An 18,881-nucleotide genomic window follows, 5' to 3' on the forward strand; every position below is an offset into this window, starting at 1 on the left:
CACAAAAATTTAAAAATTAGCCAGGCATGGTGTGTGTGCCTGTAGTCTCAGGTATATGGGAGGATGAGGCAGAAGGATCACTTGAGCCAAGGAGGTTGAAGCTGTGGTGAGCCATGATGGCACCACTGTATTACAGCCTGAATGATAGAGCAAGACCCTGTCTCTAAATAAATAAAAAGAAACTCTATTTATCAAGTATAATTTGGAGAGACACTAGGGAAAAAAACAGTGGATTTCAATTCTACAGGAGAGCTCTACATGGTTCTAAATTTGGCCAAGTAACAGAAATAATGGGAAAGCATACAATCTTAATATCTGTAATTTATGTTACCAGGCAGCTCATTTCTTAAGTAATCTTAGAGCAGTCATTCACATAAAACAAAAGAATATATAAGCCACACAATTAACTGATAAGTTAGTAAGTTAATTAAAATACCAGCTAAAATGTCTGAAAATGACCACCTTCCTCCACCAAAACAACATTTTATACTTCCTCAATACTGAGGTTCTTAGTATATGCATTAATATGCAGAATTTTTGTTTGTTTTTTTGAGACAGCATCTCACTCTGTTACCCAGGCCAGATGGAGTGCAGTGGTGCGATCTTGGCTCACTGCAACCTCAGCCTCCAGGGTTCAAGCAATTCTCCTGCCTCAGCCTCCTAAGTAGCTGGGATTATAAGTGTCCACCATCACATTTAGCTAATTTTTGTATTTTTCAGTAGAGACCATGTTTGCCAGGCTGGTCTCAAACTCCTGACCTCAAGTGATCCACCTGCCTGCCTCAGCCTCCCAAACTGTTGGGATTACAGGCATGAGCCTCGGCCTAATAGGCAGAATTGTAACTATTTCAAAAGAACACATTGCTAACACATCATCACCTTCTCTGCAGCTTATTTATATGTTTCCATATCAAAGGAATATGCAGATATATTTAATGGGTTTCACCTACAGCGCAAAATATTTTTGTGGATAAGACTGACATGTAGAGTCCCAGAGCAGTACATTCTCAAGCTGTTGAATCAGAAGTGATTTTGGTATACCAGATCCCAATTCCAAGGCTAATCCTGTTTCAGACTTTCTAAAACATGAGACCTCATCAAGAACCATAAAACTATGCTCCAACAGAAATGTTCAATACATTGAACACCCTGATATGGTTAGGCTTTGGATCCCCACCCAAATATCATCGTGAATTGTAATACCCAGGTGTTGAAGGAGAGACCTAGCGGGAGGTGACTGGATCATAGGAGTGGTTTCCCCCATGCTGTTCTTGTGATAGTCAGTGAGTTCTCACAAGAGCTGATGGTTTTATAAGGGGCTCTTCCCCTTTTGTTTCCTTCACATGCTCTCTCACCGGCTGCCATGTAAGACATGCCTGTTTTTTCTTCCACCATAATCTTAAGTTTCCTGAAGCCTGTCCGGCCATTCAAAACTGTGAGTCAATTAAACCTCTTTTCTTTATAAATTACCCAGTCTCGGGCATTTCTTTATAACAGTGTGAGAACAGACAAATACACATCCTAACTTCATATGAGTTCTAGATTGTATTCACAGATCAATATGTAAAATATATATGCAGATGAATGCAAGATGCAAGTTCAAAACACAAAGCATTGGCCAGGCGCGGTGGCTCATGCCTGTAATCCCAGCACTTTGGGAGGCCAAGGAGGGGCAAATCACTTGAGATCAGGAGTTCAAGACTAGCCTGACCAACATGGCGAAACCCTGTCCCTACTAAAAATACAAAAAAATTAGCCAAGCATGGTGGCATGCACCTGTAATCCCAGCTACTTGGGAGGCTAAGGTGAGAGAATCACTTGAACCTGAGAGGCAGAGGCTGCAGCGCGCCAAGATCACACTAGTGCACTCCAGCCTGGGCAACAGAGTGAGATTCTGTCTCAAGGAAAAAATTAAAACAAACACACAAAACCCACAAAGTATTAAAGGCTTGGGTTGAGAAGATTCCCTACCTAAGAATATTTTAATTCAGAGAGCAGAAGATACAAAGAGGGAAACAACTCTTAAGTGACTACAGCCTGGATTACCTGAGCATAAGAGGGATACAAAAATGTATTTTTGGTCAGGCGCAGTGGCTCACACCTGTAATCCCAGCACTTTGGGAGGCTGAAGCGGGCAGATCACAAGGTCAGGAGTTCGACACCAGCCTGGCCAATGTGGTGAAACCTCGTCTCTACTAAAAACACACACAAAAAATTAGCCAGGCGTGGTGGCATGTGCCTATAGTCCAGCTACTCAGGAGGCTGACGCAGGAGAATTGCTTGAACCCGGAAGGCGGAGGCTGCAGTGAGCCAAGATCACGCCATTGCACTCCAGCCTGGACGACAGAGCAAGACTCCATCTCAGAAAAAAAAAGAAAAAGAAAACTTATGTCACCACCAAATTAGGGGAAAAAAAGCAGTACAATGCCAATCTTCTGTGCAATATCCCATCTCCCATGGCAAGTCACCATAACTACTTATAAATCACTTCATTATGTGAAATAATTCAGGTTAAGGCTAGGCAAGGTAGCTCAAGCCTGCACTCCCAACACTTTGGGATGCTGAGGTGGGAGGATCGCTTGAGCCCATGAGTTCAAGACCAGCTGGGCCAATATACTGCAACCTTCTATTTAAAAAAAAAAAAAAAAAAAAACCCGGCTGGGCAAGGTGGCTCATGCCTGTGATCCCAGCACTTTGGGAGGCCGAGGTGGGCAGATCACTTGAGGTCAAGAGATCAAGACCAGTCTGACCAACATGGTAAAACCCCTCTCTACTAAAAATACAAAAATTAGCCAGGCGTGGTGGTGAGCACCTATAATCCCAGCTACTCAGGAAGCTGAAGCAGGAGAATCACTTGAACTCAGAAGGTGGAGGTAGCAGTGAGCCGAGATCGCACCACTGCACTCCAGCCTGGGTGACAGAGCAAGACTCCATCTCAAGGAAAAAAAAAAAACTCAGGTTAGATAATTTATTGCTCAAGCACATTTGGGAAGCCACAGAGAGTCTTAGATCTGTAATCCACTTCTTTTTTTTTTTTTTTGAGATGCAGTCTCACTCTGTCACCTAGGCAGGAGTGCAGTGGCGTAGTCTCAGCTCACTGCAACTTCCGCCTCCCAAGTTCAAGTGATTGTCCTGCCTCAGTCTCCGAGTAGCTGAGATTACAGGCACGAACAGGCACGCAACACCATACCCAATCAAGTTTTTGTGTATTTTTAGTAGAGACAGGGTTTCACCATGTTGGTCAGGCTGGTCTTGAACTCCTCACCTCAAATGATCCATGCATCTCGGCCTCCCAGAGTGCTGGGATCACATGCATGAGACACTGCGCCTGGCCCACTCTACCTTTTTTTTTTACTACAAATAACTAATCTCATAAAAATAACAAAGAATAGGCCACTTCCGCCTCGCGAGTTCAAGTGATTGTCCTGCCTCAGCCTCCCGAGTAGCTGAGATTACAGGCACGTACAGGCACGCAACACCATACCCAATCAAATTTTTTTGTATTTTTAATAGAGACGGGGGTTTCACCATGTTGGTCAGGCTGGTCTTGAACTCCTGACCTCAAATGATTCATGCATCTCAGCCTCCCAGAGTGCTGGGATCACAGGCGTGAGACACTGCGCCTGGCCCACTCTACCTTTTTTTACTACAAATAATTAATCTCATAAAAATAACAAAGAATAGGCCAGGCGCTGTGGCTCACGCCTGTAATCCCAGCACTCTGGGAGGCCAAAGCAAGCTGATCACCTGAGGTCAGAAGTTCGAGACCAGCCTGGCCAACAGGGTGAAACCCCATCTCTACGAAAAATACAATAATTAGTCTAGCCGAGCGTGGTGATGCGCACCCGTCATCCTAGCTACTGGGGAGGCTGAGGCACGAGAATCGCTTGAACCCAGGAGGCGAAGTTGCAGTGAGCTGAGATCACATCACTGCACTCCAGTCTGGGCAAAGAGAAAGACTCCATCTCAAAAACAAAACAAAACAAAACAAAAAACAAAACAAAAAAAAACAAAGAACAGAGAATCAAGAATGAGAAGCAGGCTGGGTGCGGTGTCTTATACCTGTAATCCCAGCACTCTAGGTGGCTGAGGCAGGCAGATCAGCTGAGGTCAGGAGTTCGAGACCAGCCTGGCCAAAATGGCAAAACTCTGTCTCTATTAAAAATACAAAAATTAGCTGGGGATGGTGGCAAGCACCTGTAATCCCAGCTACTTGGGAGTCTGAGGCAGGAGAATCACTTGTACCCAGTAGGCGGAGGTTGCAGTGAGCCGACATCATAACACTGTACTCCAGCCTTGGTGACAAGAGTGAAACTCCATCAAAAAAAAAAAAAAAAATACAAAAGAAAATAATGAGAAGCAATTTCTCTTTATAGGAACCATTCCCCATTAAAGGAATCAGGATTCCTTACAGAAACAATTGATTCCAGGTCTGGGGCAAGTAAAATACAAAGTGAGCACAGAACCCCTTGTTGTGCCAGAGTGTAAGGAAGTGCTCAAAACATGATAGAGATATGTCAAAAGGACAAAGCAGCCAGCTTGAAGGTGCTCCCTCAAGCCCCTCTGAATCAAAGTTAGGACAACTTTTGTATTTCTAATAATAAGTATTACTGGTACTTTTAATACCAACAGCAATGGACTGTAACTTGTTGAATTTTTTAAAACTGTCACATCTATACTTATCCTCAAAAACATAGGGGAGGAGAAAAGCTCTTCTCTTTAGAACAATACCAGCCATAAATGCAGAGGGAATGAGAGAATGTGAAAATCAACATATTCAAAGCACCAGTGGTGCTCGCTTCCACAGCACATATACTAAAATTGGACTGATACAGAGAAGATTTAGCATGGTCCCTGACCAAGGATAACATGCACATTCATGAAGCATTCTATTAAAAAAGGAAAAGGCCGGGCGCGGTGGCTCAAGCCTGTAATCCCAGCACTGTGGGAGGCCGAGACGGGCGGATCACGAGGTCAGGAGATCGAGACCATCCTGGCTAACACGGTGAAACCCCGTCTCTACTAAAAAATACAAAAAACTAGCCGGGCGAAGTGGCGGTTGCCTGTAGTCCCAGCTACTCGGGAGGCTGAGGCAGGAGAATGGCGTGAACCCGAGAGGAGGAGCTTGCAGTGAGCTGAGATCCGGCCACTGCACTCCAGCCTGGGTGACAGAGCGAGACTCCATCTCAAAAAAAATAAAAATAAAAATAAAAATAAAAAAGGAAAAAAGAAACCACTAATGTAACAACAGATTCAGACAAGGATCATCAATGGATGCTAATGTCACTGGGTAAAAGGTTGTGGAGGAAAAGAGACCCAAAATCTTAAAAGTATCATCCCACAGATGTTTCTTAATTACAAAAGAAAAGGATCCAACATCACAAGGCCAGGAGTGAAAAAGAAAAAAAAAAAAAAGCAGAAAGATTCCTTTACAATGAAGAAATCTAGCAGATATCAATTTAACCAAGTGATCAAAGTTATCATCAATAATGAGACAAAGTGACATTATGTGCACACAACATCACCTGGGTAGTATTCTTGCCAAGTATATTTGACTTGAATCTAATCATGACAAATTCAAACTGTACAATATTCTTCAAAACAACTGGCCTGGACGCTTCAAAAATATTAATGACATGAGAAACAAAAAAAAAAAAAAACAGAAGAGAACTGCTCTAGGTTAAAAGAGACTACAAACATACAACAATTAAATACAACACATATTCCTTGAAGGAATCCAGGATTGTGGGGGTAAGGTATAAACCATGTTGAGATAACTGAAGAAATATGGACTGTTTATAACATTATATCACTGTAAAATTTCTGAATGTGATAGTGAACTTAATTATGGTATTATGGAAAACACCATTGTTCTCAGGCGATATATGCTTAAGAAATTACGGAGTGAGGTGTCCTGATGTCTGTAATTTATTTCCTAATACGTGAATAAAAATTCCTAATATACAGTAACACAAAAAACTGTGTGTGTGCTATGCGTGCAGGGAGGTACGAGAGAGGAGAGAGAAAAAGTGAGAGGGAGAGGAAGAGAGAGGAAGGGAGAGAGCAAACATACAAATGTGGCAAAATATTATCAATTGGTAAACACAGGTAATGTCCTACGGGTGTCCACTGTATCATTTCTCCACCTTTCCTATAGGTTTGAAATTCTTCCACATAAAATGTTGGAGCCAAAAAGAACAAGAAGCAACATTAACCAAAATACTTGACTGCCCAACACAAACTTGCCGTGTCCTAAAAGGTAATTTGAGATGAGGGTTAAAAGCACAGACTTCAGGCCAGGCACTATGGCTCACATCTATAATCCTAACACTCTGGGAGAATGAGGAGGGCTGGCTGACTGAGCCCCAGGAGTTCAAGACCAGCCTGGGCAACATGGCGAAACCCTGTCTCTACTAAAAATACAAAAAATTAGCCGGCAATGGTGGCGCATGCCTGTAGTCCCAGCTACTCGAGAGGGTGAGGCAGGAAAATCACTTGAATCTGAGAGGCAGAGGCTGCAGTGAGCTGAGATTGCGCCACTGCACTCCAGCCTGGGCAACACAGTGAGACACTGTCTCCAAAAAAAAAAGCCAGCCAGGCGTGGTGACTCACGTTCGTAATCCCAGCACTTTGGGAGGCCAAGGAAGGCAGATCATGAGGTCAGGAAATCGAGACAAGCCTAGCCAACATGGTAAAACCCCATCTCTACTAAAAATACAAAAATTAGCCAGGCGTGGTGGTGGGCGCCTGTAGTCTCAGCTACTCGGGAGGCTGAGGCAGGAGAATTGCTTGAACCCAGGAGGCAGAGGTTGCAGTGAGCCGAGATTGTGCCACGGCACTCCAGCCTGGGCGACACATTGAGACTCCGTCTCAAAAAAAAAAAAACAAAACCCTAGGTAATCCCAGCACTTTGGGAGGACAAGGTGGGTGGATCACCTTAGGTCAGGAGTTTGAGACCAGCCTGACCAACATGGTAAAACCCCATCTCTACTAAAAATACAAAATTAGGCCTATAATCCCAGCTACTTGGGAGGCTGAGGCAGGAGAACCGATTGAGCCCAGGAGCCAGATGTTGCAGTGAGTGGAGATCCCACCACTGCACTCCAGCCTGGGCTACAGGGCGAAATTCCATCTCAAAAAAAAAAAAAAAAAAAAAAACACATAGACTTCCACATCAAACTGGGTTTATATCCTGGCCACATGATGATGGTCATATAATCTAACCTAACTTCCCTAAGCCTCACTGTGAAATGGGGATAATACAATACTATTCCATGAGGATTATTATTCTGAGGATTAAATGATCTAATATGTATAATTTGTTACTATATTCCCATGATATTATCACATTATGTGTTCTTGTTTTGTGTGTCTTGGCAGCTTACAGGTAATTTTGTCAAAATTTTTGCCAAATATATCTACAATCAAATAATTATAATGCATTCCATCCAAGGACCAATAAAAGTCCGTCCTCCATTGGCACAAATAAGTGAGAACCAACATTCTCTAAAGAATATAGCACATGATGGGAAATGTAGCTTATCAGCTTATGTTTGCTCCTTCCTCAAAAAATTACTGGGTTACCTGTCAGGAATGGGCATAGGCTACCTTGGTCCCAAAAATGTCAGTCTTAACATTAAAATCCAATGCCATCAAGCCAGGAGTGTCCCTAAAATTCTGGTATTTCCTGGGGTTCCATGTCAGCTCTCCTATCACTTTCTTAAGTTTGCCCTGGGTAGCCCTCTTTCCTAACACGGATTAACCCTTCTTGTGAAGAGTACTTCCAAATCTAAATACCCCTGCCTCTCTCTAGCACTCCAGATCCACTTAGACAACTAGCTGCTAGACATTTCCAAAAGTGAACTCTCTACCAACATTTCCTCTAATCCCAAACCTACCCTTTTCTTATCTCAGTAAGCAACACCACCCAGTTCGCCCAAGACACAAACCTGAGCGTCATCCATCCACGATTCCTCCCCTCTTCCCACATTTAAACAATCTCCAAATTCTGGAACCATCTCGCATTCATCTGCTCTTCTCAGCTCTGTTTCCTCTCCTCCATTCTCATTACTTCTGCGCAGAGCATTTAGTTAATGAGGCAAGGCCTCCAGAGCTTTCTTTTGCCTTCAGCAGAGCAACTAACAATGTTGCCAACGGTGGTTGCGCTGGCTGCCCTGTTGGTCTTCGTCCTTGAACAACTAAAAGTCTTTAGCCTATCTTTGATGGACGTGTAGCGATAGTGGAAAGGAAACTGTTTCAAGCTACTGAGATATAGGCTGTTTTTTACCCAGCACACTCTAGGCTACCCTGATTTCTATTTTTTTTTTTTTTTTGTAAACGGAGTCTCTGTTGTCCAGACTGGACTACAGTGGTGCGATCTCAGCTCACTGCAACCTCTGCCTCCCGGGTTCAAGTGATTCTCCTGCCTCAGCCTCCCCAGTAGCTGGGATTACAGGCACCCACTACCACGCCCAGCTAATTCTTTTGTGTGTATTTTTGGTAGAGATGGGGTTTCACCATATTGGCCATGCTGGTCTCAAATTCTGACCTCAGGTGATCTGCCCGCCTCAACCTCCCAAAGTGCTGGGATAACAGGCATGAGCCACTACACCTGGTCTCAGTTATATAGACTACAACAGCCTCCTAACCAGTGTCACTCCCTCTACTCTAAGTACTCTTTCAAATTGCTGCCAGTTTCCTTTGCAAAACACAAAATAATCATTTCATTTATCTGATTAAAAATCTTCAGAGGCTCACCTTTGCCTCAAAATATTCCAAATTCTTTAATATAGCTTGTAAAGCCCACCATAAAATCAGGCCCTAAATATATCCTTCTCTTCAGCCATTCAAAATACTGCCCCATATATACCATCCATATTCTCCTTTCCTTTTTTTTTTTTTTTTTTGAGATGGAGTCTTGCTCTGTCGCCCAAGCTGGAGTACAGTGATGCGGTGTGGGCTCACTACAACCCCCCCTCCAGGGTTCAAGCAATTCTTGTGCCTCAGCCTCCCCAGCAGCTAGGATTACAGGCAAGCACCACCACGCCTGGCTAATTTTCTATATTTTTAGTTGAGACAGGGTTTTATCATGTTGGCCAGGCTGGTCTTGAACTCCTGACCTCATGGATCCGCCCACCTCGGTCTCCCAAAGTACTGGGATTACAGGCATGAGCCACCGTATCTGGCCATCTTTTTCTTTTTTTAGAGACAGGGTCTCACTGTTGACCAGCCTGGGGTACAGTGGTACAATCACAGCTCACTGCAACCTCAGACTCCTGGGCTCAAGTGATCCTCCTACCTGTCTCTCAAGTAGCTGGGACAAAAGGTGCATGCCACCATATCCAGCTAATTGCTTTAACTTCTGGTAGAGGTGAGGGTCTCACAATGTTGCCCAGATTACTTTAAAACTCCTGACATGATGCAATTCTCCTGCCTTGACCTCCCAAAGCACTAAGATTACAGGTGTAAGCCACCGTGCCCAGCCTCATACCATATTCTTTAATACCTCTAGGTTTTGCCCAGGCTATTATACCTGCTTGAAATGCTCTCCCACCCTTACACTACCCCATGATATCTTTTGTCTGCCTAGCCATACAAGTACCCTCAGCAGCTATCCCTCCCATCCTCTCAATAGCTATTCAAATTTGCCTCTCTTTTTTTTTTTTTTTTTTTTTTTTTGAGACGGAGTCTCGCTCTGCCGCCCAGGCTGGAGTGCAGTGGCCGGATCTCAGCTCACTGCAAGCTCCGCCTCCCGGGTTCACGCCATTCTCCTGCCTCAGCCTCCCGAGTAGTTGGGACTACAGGCGCCCGCCACCGCGCCCGGCTATTTTTTTGTATTTTTTTAGTAGAGACGGGGTTTCACCGTGTTAGCCAGGATGGTCTCGATCTCCTGACCTCGTGATCCGCCCGTCTCGGCCTCCCAAAGTGCTGGGATTACAGGCTTGAGCCACCGCGCCCGGCCTCAAATTTGCCTCTCTTCTCAAGGCCCCTATTCAACCAACTTGCCTTACTCTAAGACATCAGCTCCCTGACTCATAAAAGTAAGTCTCCTACATCACAAGTAATATAAAGGTCATAAGCCAGAAACTCTCTCAAATGCCTTTGTTTAGATATCAAACATTTCTCCCCACCCCTTTCCTGACCTTTTCCTTCTCTTAATGAAGGGGATAATAATTCTACCCCTGCTTTAGATTGCATCTTCTCTACAGGCTCAAGAACTTCATTCTGTTATCACAACTCTGAATTGTCTTGCTCATTCTCCTGTATATATAAATACGCCACTTTCTTGCACATTCCTTCTAATTACTGTCCTCTCTCTCCATCTCTTTGCAGTCATCTTCAAAGACAAAGTTTGTTTTTTCTCTCCTCCCATTTATTCCTCAAAATGTCCTCATCATTCTAGTGACCCTGATCTCACTGAAGACACCAATGACCTGACTGCCACATCCAATGATTTATTTTCTGTCCTTACCATACTTGGTCTTTCTACCACCTCTGATACTACTGCCTTCCTCCTCCTTGAAACTCCTCCTAGTTCTCATTACACACACTTCACTGGTTTTCCTTTTTTTTTTTTTTTTTTTTTTTAAATAGAGATGAGGTCTCATTATGTTGCCCAGAATGGTCTCAAATTCCTGGCCTCAAGTAATCCTCTCGCCTAGGCCCATAGTACTGGGATTACAGGCATGAGCCACTGCACCCAGTCTTTACTAGTTTTCCATCTACCTTTAGGCCTCCTCAGATTTCTTCTGGGGCGCCACTTCCACCAGTCACACCTTTAACCACCAGTGTTCTTCAAGTCCTCTCCTCAGCCTGCAGCTCTTCAGTCTCAACATGCCTCTTAGCTGACCCAAATCCACCACTTCAACTACAACATATATACTACTATACTACTGACTCCCAAATCTCTCTCTAGTCCCAACTTCTCTACCTCTGGACTGGTATATCCAACTACCTAGCAGGCGTTTCCATATGGTTCCACAGGTACCTCAAATTCAACCATTCCAAAACCAAACATCTCATTTTTTATTCCCAAACATGCATCTTCCTGTATTCCCTAAATTATAAATGGAAGGCACTATCCACCCTAGCATGGAACCCAGAAAACTAGAAGTCATCCTTCTCATTACCACTATTATCCTCTCTCTTGCTCTGTAGCTTTGTCAATCACGCATGCACACATCTCCATGTCTACCAGGTTCTGTCTTTTTTTTTTTTTCCTCTGAGTTTTGCTCTTGTTACCCAGGCTGGGGTGCAATGGTGGGATCTCTGCTCACGGCAAACTCCGACTCCCTGGTTCAAGCATTTCTCCTGTCTCAGCCTCCCAAATAGCTGGGATTATAGGCATGCGCGACCACACCCAGCTCATTTTGTATTTTTAGTAGACGGGGTTTCTCCATCTTGGTCAAGCTGGTCTCCAACTCCTGACCTCAGGTGATTCGCCCGACTCAGCCTCCCAAAGTGCTGGGATTACAGGCATAAGCGACCACGCCCGGCTTTTTTTTTTTTTTTTTTTTTTTAGCCTTTTGGCTAAGATCAAGCGTAGTAAAAGACAGGGTCTCACTCTATTGCCCAGACTGGAGTGCAGTGTGGTGGGATTGTGGCTTACTGTAGCCCTGACTCCCAGGTTTAGGTGATCCTCCCACCTCAGCCTCCTAAATAGCTGGGACTACAGGTGTGCGCCACCAGGCCCAGCTAATTTTTCTTATATTTCTTTAGAGACAGGCTCTCACTAAGTTGCCCCAGGCTGGTCTCAAACTGGGCCCAAGAGATCCTCCCACCTCAGCCTCCCAAAGTGCTGGGATTATAGGTGTGAGCCACCACACCCAGCCTGACTATCTATTAAATATCTAATGGTGGCTCATGCCTATAATCCCAGCACTCTGGGAGGCTGAGGCAGGAGGATCACAAAGTCAGGAGACCAGCCTGACCAACATGGTGAAACCCCATCTCTACTAAAAATACAAAAATTAGTCAGGCGTGGTGGCACGTGGATTACAGAATCCTAGCTACTCAGGAGGCTGAGGCAGGACAATCACTTGAACCCGGGAGGTGGAGGTTGCAGTGAGCTGAGATCATGCCACTGCACTCCCAGCCTGCGACGTGAATAGGCTGTGTCTCAAAAATAAAAAAATTAAAATTAAAATTAAATAAATAAATAAAACAAATATGCCTGCTCTCCTGAAGCTTACTTTTTTTTTTTTTTTTTTTTTGAGACAGAGTCTCGGTCTGTTGCCCAGGCTGCAGTGCAGCGGCACAATCTCGGCTCACTGCAACCTCCGCCTCCCGGGTTCAAGACGTTCTCCTGCCTCAGCCTCCCGAGTAGCTGGGACTACAGGCATGTGCCACCACACCCAGCTAATTTTTGTATTTTTAGCGGAGACGGGGTTTCACCATGTTGGCCAGGCTGGTCTCAAACTTCTAACCTCAGGTGATGCCCCAGCCTTGGCCTCCCAAAGTGCTGGGATTACAGGCGAGAGTCACTGCGCCTGACCCTGAAGCTTACTTTCTACTGGGGGAGATTAAAATATATGTTACAGGTTGATAAGGATTGAGGCGGAAAATAAAGCAGAAAAGGTGGATAGGGAGTTATGTAAATGCATATGCAGGAAGGGCTTTGCCATCCAGATAGCCAAGGGAGTATCACTGTTAACAGTGACATTTGGGCCAGGCACGGTGGCTCACGCCTGTAATCTCAGCACTTTGGGAGGCCAAGACAGGCAGATTACAAGGTCAGGAGATCCAGACCATCCTGGCTAACACGGTGAAACCCCATCTCTACTAAAAATACAAAAAAAATTAGCCGGGCGTGGTGGTGGGCGCCTGTAATCCCAGCTACTCGGAAGGGTGAGGCAGGAGAATGGTGTAAACCCAGGAGGCAGAGGTTGCAGTGAGCTGAGATCGCGCCACTGCACTCCAGCCTATGCGACAGGAGTGAGAGTCCGTCTCAAAAAAAAAAAAAGAAAGAAAAAAGTGACATTTCGGCAGGGCGCAGTGGCTCACACTTGTAATCCCTACACTTTGGGAGGCAGAGGTGGGTGGATCACTTGAGGTCAGAAGTTCAAGACCAGCCTGGCCAACATATAGTGAAACCCTATATCTACTAAAAATACAGAACAATTAGCCATGCATGATGGTGGGCACCTGTAATCCCAGCTACTCGGGGGGCTGAGTCAGGAGAGTCGCTTGAACCCAGGAGGTGAAAGTTGCAGTGAGCCGAGATCATGCCACTGCACTCCAGCCTGAGCGACAGAGTGAGACTTCCATCTCAAAAAAAAAAAAAAGTGAAATTTGAGTAAAGACCTGAAGGAGGTGAGGGGACAGACAGGCTATGCTCTTATGCAGCTTAGAGAAAGGTAATTCAGGAAGAGGAAACAAGAGCATAGACCCTGAGGCAGAAGTATGCCTAGTGTGCTCAAGGAACAGCCAGAGGCCAGTGTGCATGTTAGGGGGAAAGAGTGCCACAGATCTAGAGCTTTGAAGTTAAGATTGGTTTGGCTGGGCGCGGTGGCTCACGCCTGTAATCCCAGCACTTTGGGAGGCCAAGGTGGGCAGGTCATGAGGTCAAGCGATAGAGACTATCCTGGCTAACACAGTGAAACCCCGTCTCTACTAAAAATACAAAACATTAACCGGGTGTGGTGGGGGGCGCCTGTAGTCCCAGCTACTAAGGACGCTGAGGCAGAATGGCGTTAACCTGAGAGGCAGAGCTTGCAGTGAGCCGAGACTGCACTACTGCACTCCAGCCTGGGCTACAGAGGGAGAACAGAATAAAAAAAAAACAAAAGTAACATTAGTTTTTATTTTGAAAGAGAAAGGAAGCCATCTCCTCTCTTAATTTTCTATTAAAAAATATTAGGCATGCTTTTTTTTTTTTTTTTTTTAAGACAGTCTCGCTCTGTCACTCAGGCTGGAGTAGAGTGGCACAATCCACAATCTTGGCTCACTGCAACCTCCGCCTCCCGGGTTCAAGTGCTTCTCCCGCCTCAGTCTGCCAAGAAGCTGAGATTACAGATTCCACCACCCCTCGCTACTTTTTGTATTTTTAGTAGAGACAGGGTTCCAGCATGTTGACCAGCCTGGTCTCAAACTCTTGACCTCAGGTGATCCACCTGCCTTGGTCTCCCAAAGTGCTGGGATTACAGGCATGAGCCACCCAACCCAGCCACTCAGGCATGCTATTTGTCAAATTTTTTAAAAACTTTACATTGTAAAGCTCTGCCAAGAGCAATGGCTCACACCTGTAATTCCAGTGCTTTTGGGAGGCTGAGGCCAGAGGATCACTTGAGGCCAGGAGTTCAAGACCAGCCTGGGCAACATAGCAAGATCCCATCTCTACAGAAAAAAAAAATTGTGAAGCTCTACTAATCATATAATGGACACAAAGACAACTAGAACTGCCACTCTGAAATTTAACTTGTTAAGAGTTCATCAGGCCTTCAAGAAAAAAGTTATCTTTTCTCTTAACTCTCTGGAGAACAGCAACAGGATAAGAAAAATACAACTAAAAACTGAACTGAATTAATCTAACAGGCCACTTTTCACCACTATTTAAACTTTGTCTTTCCCGGCGCGGTGGCTCACGCCTACCACTTTAGGAGGCCTGTGGCAGGTGGATCACTTGAGCTCAGGAGTTCCAGACCAGCCTGGGAAGCAAGGTGAAACCCCGTCTCCACAAAAATCAGCCAGGAGTAGTGGCTCACGCCTCTACTCCCAGCTACTTGGGGGACTGAGGTAGGAGGATCGCTTGAGGCCAGGAGGCAGAGGTTGCACTGAGCCAAGAAGGAACCACTACATTCCATCCTGGGTGACAGACTGAGACCCTGTCTCAAAAAAAATACAACTTTTTGTCTTGCTACCCCAGCATCAAAAAGGGGTTGGGATGGGGTGGGGGAATATTGGTGGAAGAAAATGAAAAAAAAAAAAAGCATTAGGAAGAAAAGCCACAAATAATGCAACTGCAAATCTATCTAAAAATACAAAATGCTAGGAATTTGTGATATTCCTGAAATGAAACCTGTCACTTTCCTCCTTCCTTGAGTCTCCACGTGGCTTATGCACATAAGACAGGACTCAGGCTTCTCAGTCTTAGTTATCCATTTGAACAACACATGTACAAGGATATTCACCTAACTGGGATGTGAATTTAAACTTTTCCACTTTTCTTTCTTCCGTTTTAACGCAATTCTGGGATTGTTATTCAGTCATTTCTCCTCATTATCCAATAAAAATTCACTCTAAGAAAGAATTCCTGGTAGTTCCAAGACTAATGGCCACAAATGTTTAAAGATGTTAGCTCTACAGGAAAACGAATCAAAGCGTTTTCAGGGCCTCAAGTAAGTTATGAGCTTAGTGTAGGCCCAAGTTTTAAGCTATAGAAACATATCCCTGTATGTGCCAACTCAAATCCCCGTCCCTGTGATAAACCTGGAACACCAGTATGATTTTAAACACTTCTACACCTCTCCGTCCTATTTTTCCATGCTCCAAGCTCGAAGGAAAACCGCCACCCAAGAAACACACGGAGCTAGCCACCCCGAAGCACTACAAGGGCACAACAGTTTTTAGGTGCCCCCGCAAAGGCCACAGGTGGCGCCATCCCTCTGCCCCCGCACCGCCGCCCTCCGCCCTCCGACCCGCGCCCTCCGGCTTCTGTCCAGCTGCGCACACTTGGAACACTCCTTCCCCGGGCCATCCCACCCTGACCCATCGCCCCTGGGACCGGCTGCCCGGCGCGGGAAACCCAGGCCGCGGGGCCTCCTAGCGCCCGTCCGCGCGGCCGCCACGCCCCCTCCCCACAGGCCGTCCGGGCCGCCAGCCCCCTCGGCCGGGAGGTGGCCTCACCTCGCACGGGCCGTAGCGGGGAGGGCGCCCACGTCTCCGCCCGCCGCCCGGGCCCACGGCCGCTCGGCTGCGGCTCGGCCCCGACGGCCGGCGGCGGCGCGCTTCTGGGGGCGGGCTCTTCTCGGCCGGGGCTTCCCCGGGGCCGAGGGCTGGGAAACAGGGGGGACTGGGGCGGGGGAGGGGAAAGGGGCTTGGGAAGGAAGGGGGAGAGGGGAAGAAAAGGGGGGAACCAAACCCGGAAAGGGAGAAAAAGGGGGAGGGGAAATCAGAAGGGGAAGAAAAGCCCAGAGTCCGCCCCCCGCTGCGGCCTACGCGCTACGTCACTACGTCCGGCGTTGTCGTCACCGCGTCCTGCGTTCAGTCTGTCCCCGCTTCCTGCCTGCCCGCGTGCGCCTCAGCAGCCCTGCGGGGCCTACCGCCTGCCGCACGCACTCCCGCGGGCGCGCGCGCACTCGCACTCGCACTCGCTCGCTAGCCCTCTCTTCCCTCCGCGTTACCTGTGTCAGGACACCAATCCGGAGCCACTGGGAGCCTCGGTCCTCCTTAAACCCATCAAGTCTGTCAGATAGAATACCCTGGATTTCAATATAATATTAATAGTGATCATCCTAAAGTAATTTCAATTTACAGAGCACTTTCAAAACAGCCTTTCACTTAGGGCAGTAACTCCTGTACCAAAGAACGTGCACTCGGTATTCGCTGTACACATGGATAACTATAATTCAGGTAAATGTCCATTTTACAGATGAAAAAACCTGACCTAGGAGGAACTCAGCCTGTCCTATAAAGATCACATTCTTACCATCCTCCCTTCTCTAAGATACAGTTCTCAAAAATCATCTTAAGGCCGGGCGCGATGGCTCTGGCCTGTAATCCCAGCACTTTGGGAGACCGAGGCGGGCAGATCACGAGGTCAGGAGATCGAGACCATCCTGGCTGAAACGGTGAAACCCCGTCTCTATTAAAAATACAAAAAAATTAGCCAGGCGTGGTGGCAGGCGCCTGTAGTCCCAGTTACGCGGGACGCTGAGGCAGGAGAATGGTGTGAACCCGGGAGGCGGAGCTTGCAGTGAGCTGAGATCGCGCCACTGCACTCCAGCCTGGGCGACAGAGCAAGACTCCGTCTCAAAAAAAAAAAAAAATCTTAAATTTTCAACCTTCCCCGTTTTGTCCATTCTAGGCAGAATCAATTTAGTTATTGATTATGTGCGTGTGGATAATTTACTAACCAAACTCCCTCAAAGAAGCAATGTAAGCTGGGCGCGGTGGCTCAAGCCTGTAATCCCAGCACTTTGGGAGGCCGAGACGGGCGGATCACGAGGTCAGGAGATCGAGACCATCCTGGCTAACCCAGGTGAAACCCCGTCTCTACTAAAAAATACAAAAAAAAAAACTAGCCGGGTGAGGTGGCGGGCACCTGTAGTCCCAGCTACTCGGGAGGCTGAGGCAGGAGAATGGCGTAAACCCGGGAGGCAGAGCTTGCAGTGAGCTGAGATCTGGCCACTGCACTCCAGCCTGGGCGACAGAGCGAGACTCCGTCTCAAAAAAAAAAAAAAAAAAAAAAAAGAAGCAATGTAGTCTTTTGTAGAATTCGACCATTAGATATGTACCTTGCGACAGGAACTGCGGTAGGCAAAAAAAAGTCAAATAATTATAGTACAATTTAAGTGCTATAATAGAAAGGTTTCAGTGTGCTATGGAAATACAAGGAACAACAATTCATTCTTAGAGGTAAAAGAGGTTGAGTAAGTTACAGAGAAACTACAGGTGAAATTCCAGCTAATCTTGAGACTATAAATAGTTCACTAGAGAGGTAAGACTGGAGATTCCAGCAAAGTCATAGAGGCATGAAGTTCATCTTTCCTTCAAGGATGAGCAAGTTCCAGGTTGGTTGGCCTGTTTTTTTTGTTTGTTTTGTTTTGTTTTTGTTTTTGTTTTTGAGATGGGGTCTCACTTTGTCATCCAGGCAGATAGAGTGCAGTAGTGCAATGTCAGCTCACTGCAACCTCCACCTCCCAGGTTCAAGTGATTCTCCTGCCTCAGCCTCCCGAGTAGCTGGGACTACAGGCGCTCACCACCATGCCTGGCTAATTTTTGTATTTTTAGTAGAGACAGGGTTTTGTCATGTTGGCCAGGCTGTTCTTGAACTCCTGGCCTCAGGTGATCCACCCACCTCGGCCTCCCAAAGCGCTGGGATTACAGGTGTGAGCCACCTCTCCCAGCCCTCTTGCCTGGTCATTACTGCCTCCTGCCCCCAAATTCTCTCAACCCCCTGGAGAACAGCAACGGGGGAAGAAAAATACAACTAAAAACTGAGCTGAACTAATCTAACCTGCCACTTTTCACCACGATTTAAACTTTTTGTCTTGGCCAGGTGCAGTGGCTCACACCTAGCACTTTGGGAGGCCAAGGCAGGAGGATCGTTTGAGCTCAGGAGTTCCAGATCAGGCAGTGATGACCAGGAGGAAATAATAGTTAATATTTGTATTATGTGTATGTAAGTACAATATACAATGTGTAGCATTCTAGATCTACTGTTACTATCAAATCCTCAATAAAGTAGGTACTATTATTATACCTGTTTTATAGATGAGGAAACCTGAGGCACAATAATTAAACCAAAGTACTAGATTTATTTATTTATTTATTTATTTTTGAGACAGAGTCTTGCTCTGTCACCCAGGCTGGAGTGCAGTTGCATGATCTCGGCTCACTGCAACCTCTACTTCCCGGGTTCAAGTGATTCTCCTGCCTCAGCCTCTCAGGTAGCTGGGACTACAGGCATGTGCCACCACGCCCGGCTAATTTTTTTTATGTTTTTTTATTTTTTACTTTTATTTTTTGGTACTTTTAGTACAGATGGGGTTTCACCATGCTGGTCAGGCTGGTCTCAAACTCCTGACCGCAAGTGAGCCGCCCACCTCGGCCTCCCAAAGTGCTGGAATTACAGACGTGAGCCACCACGCCCCACCTACAAGCATGTTTTAAGGGCTAAAAAGAAGGGGACAGGGAGTGGGCTGATAAAAGTTGTCGGGTAT

The 18,881-nt window shown here is 46.1% G+C and overlaps 1 protein-coding gene and 1 non-coding gene across 3 annotated transcripts in view; one reads left to right on the forward strand and one right to left on the reverse strand.

Annotated features, from left to right (window-relative positions):
* R3HDM2 (R3H domain containing 2) overlaps positions 1–15,977 on the reverse strand; it is a 180,243-nt gene extending 164,266 nt beyond the window's left edge. For both annotated transcript variants that reach the window (XM_031651057.1, XM_031651058.1), the window contains exon 1: positions 15,844–15,977. The gene's annotated coding sequence lies outside the window, so the exon portion shown is untranslated. The remainder of the gene's footprint in view (positions 1–15,843) is intronic.
* Positions 4,792–4,899, forward strand: LOC116269003. Its single transcript, XR_004176329.1, has one exon. It is a non-coding gene; the product is annotated as a U6 spliceosomal RNA (small nuclear RNA).
* Positions 15,978–18,881: the final 2,904 nt, after the last annotated feature.

The sequence above is a fragment of the Papio anubis genome, chromosome 9, assembly GCF_008728515.1.
Source record: "Papio anubis isolate 15944 chromosome 9, Panubis1.0, whole genome shotgun sequence".
Lineage (NCBI taxonomy): Eukaryota > Metazoa > Chordata > Mammalia > Primates > Cercopithecidae > Papio > Papio anubis.